The 5023-nt window shown below is 41.2% G+C and overlaps 1 protein-coding gene across 1 annotated transcript in view; it reads right to left on the minus strand.

The window, feature by feature from the left end:
• Positions 1-4077, minus strand: part of plcg2 (phospholipase C, gamma 2) — a 61143-nt gene extending 57066 nt beyond the window's left edge. Inside the window, exon 1 of the mRNA XM_020612722.1 lies at positions 3747-4077. The gene's annotated coding sequence lies outside the window, so the exon portion shown is untranslated. The remainder of the gene's footprint in view (positions 1-3746) is intronic.
• Between the last annotated feature and the right edge of the window lie 946 nt (positions 4078-5023).

A 5023-nucleotide genomic window follows, 5' to 3' on the forward strand; every position in this document is an offset into this window, starting at 1 on the left:
CGTGGAGGATGTAAGCAAACCATAATGTCGTTCGTACTGGGGATTTGTCTATTGGTTTGATGCTTATTGTTAATGTAAATGCTTACATAGTTCTCTGGTAACTTTTCTCGCTATATGTTCACGTCATTTTGGTTCTATCTTTATCTCAGAAAACACGCAAGCTAGTAGTGCTTCAGGCCGAAGACGCAACTAAGGTATCCAGGTTTTATTGCGGCCTTGGTGAGCGCAGCAAGTTTTCACGGTGCTCGAAGCTGGTCATTGCCGACTGCAAATAAACATACCGCACCTGTAGAGACTCTCTGCTCATTCGTGACGCCAAGGGCCGTAACACTACCACTCACTGACTTTTTCTTACACACAAAAGTCTAAATATCACATGCAAGTCAGATACATATCTGAATGTGGTTCTGCCTGTCTTCTGCTAAGGTTCATTTTATTATCAGTGTCTTTCCTTTGTTTTAACACAGTCACTTATTCTCATTGTGAAGTGTTTTCTACTTACAGCACATACTGTATTAGTAGACTGCTTCATGATTTTGAGGGAATGAGGGCAGGGTGGTTTTGATTCCAGTTAGGAAAAACTCAGTGTCAGATGAAAACAGTGTGTGCGCATACTTTGGAGGGATGTTCAAGCTGGTATGCCACAAAACCTAATATTTAACTTGCAAATGACCAGCGAGATATCAAAACACAACTGTACCAGAGGAAGAGTTCAGTCGGTGGAAATAATTCTGAGTTCAACTATTAAGAAATATTTATAAAAGCTACTGTGGCTAGTGCTCTTATATATTTCTACATTGAAAGAGAAAGAATGTTCAAAAAAGGCTTTGATTTGCTTCACTAGGCATCATAAAGTTAATGCGTACATTATCTTGTGCAGACTAATAAGAATGTGAAACTATATATATTTATTTTGTAGATGTCCGTTGTCTGCTTCTGGGACCACTAATGTATATCCTAAGAGTCCTGAAAGGTACTGTACAAACTAGAAAGTGTCCTTCACAGTTCTGAAATGAAGTTAATGTTTAACTGTCATCATTACACAATGATTCCCCTGTTTTCCCTGCTGAAACATTTGCCTCTGTGAAGGGACTGCCCCGTATCACTTATACTAACAAATTTCCTCATGCTGATGCCGCAGCAACACATAGACTAAGACAAATACTGTGCCAATACAGCCATATATGGTCACCTGTACATGTACTGTATATACACTCACCCATAGTACACGAAGGAACACAGACGTATACACAGCTGATGTTATGTTTTTGCAGGTCAGACACAAAGGAATCTTTGCGTTTGACACAGGTTTAGTACGTTATCAATCAAACCTGCTGAAACGACTTCATTAACGACATAGAGTGAAACTTAAAGCTATGTGAATCATTTAAAAATATTTAACACTGACTAGTAAAAAAATAAAGCAGCACTGGCTTTAACCAAAGACAAAAACAGAGCTGGGCTGCATGTAACTATAATGGAAGCCCAGCAAGTAGCTGCACAGTGTGCACACGTATCACAACACTTCTCCTGTCTCCAGCACGAGGAGCTGGCTGGATATTAACACTGAACAACACGATGCTGCCATGTCAGCTGGGCTGCTAGTAAACCCCCAACAAGAGTCTCCGACTTTCCTCTTTTTGTCTGTACAGCACATTCACCTGGTGCTTGAATCACTGTTTCCAGCAGCAGCAAACACCAACTGCTGCCACCAAAAGAACTAGACGGGGAAAAAAACTGAACATTTAGTAGGTAAAGAGCTAAGAAAGACCAAAACGTAGCTAAAAGAAATGGAAGAAATTGCTCACATGGACAGAGGCATGGCACAGTATGAATATCTGTGTGAGTCTATAGGCCAAGGAACCCAGCATGGACAGTCTAGGTTCAGAGACACTGTGAGCACAGCTCCACCCACTGCTGTTTTCAGTGTAGCCGCTGACGAGTAGCTCTGTCTCTGTATAAATATAAACTCTTTCCGCATGACTATAACACAGTCCAGTACAACACCACCTGCAAAAAATGACAGAATAAGAAAATCCACACCTTCTGACAAAGTCCTGAAAGAATAACCAGTGTAAGAACAGGTGTACAACCAAGTTTTTTTTATTTCTGGATGCTCCAAGTTTCTGGTATCAAACAATGGCAAAAACTGGTTCATACAACAACAGTTAGGTTGCACTGGATTTGATTGTTGTGTATCCAAGGTTTTAGTTGACTAAAGGCTGACTGAAAAAAAAGCCTGAGGTTCATAAAATATGACTAAAACTAGCATGGATGTTCGAGACCAATCTAAAAATAGCTGACAAAATTAAATCCATTACTAATGACATTTTAAAAATATAGAAATTCTAACTATTTGTGTGGATGCTGTAAAGCATCCACACTATGCTCTCCTGTTCTTTATTTTTTATTATTATTATTCTGGGATCTTCCACCCTTTTTTTGGCACTTTATAAGTCCAGCATACTTTCAGCTATACAGGCCATTGAGGTCTTGATCTGTTCAACTCTTCAAGGACATCCCTGCTTGTACTCAACTTTTTTTATAACATTTATACTTTTTAATCTATTCAGCTTTATATTTTGCAATACAAGTCAATGGGAGCTCAAAGTGCTGAGTCAATGACAGTCTTGGAGTGCCATCTGGCGGTTCATAAAATGCAGCGCAATTGGGACATACACTCCAACATAACTCCTCTCTCTGTCTCCTCCCCCCGCCCACACACGTTCACACCTACTTGTTTTACCTAGTTTGTGGGGTCCTATTGGACTATTTTCACATCCTTAATATGTTCAGCATACCTTCAGCTAGCAAAGCAAATGTATCAAAATGTTCAGCTCTTCAAGGCCATTCCTACTTTATTGCATCTCATTCTTCAGATTATTCAACAAAGAACTTCAGCCATTTCTTCTCAACTGTTTCAACAAAGAACTTCAGCCATTTCTTCTCAACTGTTTCAACAAAGAACTTCAGCCATTTCTTCTCATCTTTCACCTGTTTCAGCAATTGATTTCAGGAATTTTCAGGACAATCTTTCAGCTTTTATTAGCATCCACACGCATTTACGACTGGAAGCACTGTGGACCCCCTCTGAAAAATAGTCCTGCTACAGTATGTAGGGTCTAGAGCTGGTTTTAGTGCTAGTCCTGTATGTAGGACCTTTTTAAACCACTTTGTTACAGCACAATACACAGGTCACATCCAGTCCCAGTCCTAGGTCAAGTACCAGACCTGTTAACAGGAAAAGGAAACCAGTGCAAGGTGAAGCAAATGGTCACAGCCAACACCTCCAAAACGGTTTTACCAAAAGCTGTGTAGCCTACTAGCATCATAACAGTTCAGTAGGCCTGATATATTACAGTGCACATTAGTCTGGGGGGCCACACACACACTGGACATTGAGTATCCCGCTGTGGGTTTTTATTTTCAATAGGGCACAGCGGCCCCCAGACCCCGCAAACATCTTTTGTCCAAAGGGATGACCACATGAGATATAACGACGAAGGTTCCCCATAATGTTGCACATTACCACTGATCAACCGGGTCCGGTGCAGCCTGCTGCCGGTGCGATTCCGGTGTGAGCGCGCAGAGGACGGGCTCCGCGTTCCGCGCTGGTCACGCACGGCTTCTGCAGCCCGGCAGATAGGCTGCCAGTAGAAAGCGGATGTCCCCTCCTCACACTTAACTCTGCCACAACACAGGCCGTTTAACACGCACTAAAAAGATTTAAAGAGTAAAAGACTTACTTTTGAAGTGAAATCGATTCTTTTCAGCTCGACACCGTTTCCACTGGTTTTCTATCGAATCATGATTTGAAAGTTATGAAATGAAGCTGGAGAGGATCTGGAGTGCTGACAAAAAGTTCAGCCGCAAAACGGTCAGTTCCTCTATCTGTGTGCACAAGGAAGTAAAAGTTAACTTGAATTACGGGCATAGCCTGCGAGTTATTAAAAAAACGCCGGAAGCAGGGACGTATCTATGCAAACGACGCTGCCTGCAGCATCGGACGGAAGGGAATGAGAGCTGCCGGTCTGGCCTGTCAGGATCAGGACTCACAGGACACTGGCATTTTCAAAAGAATCATTATAGATTCTTTCACGCCTTGCGCAATCCTTGTCACAGTGCGCTCTCTCTGATGTCGAGCGCAGACAAGGCTGCGCCAGTTCGCACACATGCACCAGCTCCTGAGGGACAGGTGGTAGGAGGACCCCTCCACTGATGTGGCCCACAAGGTCTTTAAGATGTCTTTCACTTGAAATACTCCCAATTATAAATAGTAACGAGGAAATAACCTGTTATCAGCGGAGGAAGGAGGCTCGAGCAGAACTACCACAAAGTAGAACCACTACAGAACTTTCTGCTTTGGTTAAGTGAAAGTTCACAAGTAGTATCTTCGTGTTTTATTACAGAACGGTGCCTTTAGGTCACACTTTAACTTCTAAAACGGTACGAGTTTGTTTTTAATGAAAAACCTTAAACTGCCAACTAGCTGTCAGATAAATGTAATGGATAATAAAAAGATTTCCCTCTGAAATATAAATACTAAAGAAATTGACAGAAATCCTTAATGAACATCGAAGTATAGTACTTGAGTAAATGTAAACAGTTACTTTGCACAGCTGTCTGCAGTCATACTGTTCAATATGAAACCAATATCAAATCTTCTACGGGCTACTAGGTACTGGTTCCTTCTTTAAAGACATGATTATACACTCACCGACCACTTTATTAGGTATACCTGTACAATTGTACATACTTCAATGCAACACTTCCACCTTAACATTTGTTTATGATGCTCAAAATGTTTCAGTTTTTGTCATAAATGCATACATTCAACTATTTGTTTATTGTTGAGGTCACAGTTAAAGGTGGTGTTGATCTGACTACATTATATTCAGAGGTGTCTGTATGTTTTGTCCACCCCATGAGAGGGTCAGAATAATAGGTGATCCTCAGTCTCCAAACATTGTCACATCTCTGGGAATAACATAATAAAATCATTTCCATACAGAAAGAAAGAAAC

This window comes from Monopterus albus, unplaced genomic scaffold (assembly GCF_001952655.1).
Source record: "Monopterus albus unplaced genomic scaffold, M_albus_1.0 scaffold127.1, whole genome shotgun sequence".
Taxonomy (NCBI): domain Eukaryota; kingdom Metazoa; phylum Chordata; class Actinopteri; order Synbranchiformes; family Synbranchidae; genus Monopterus; species Monopterus albus.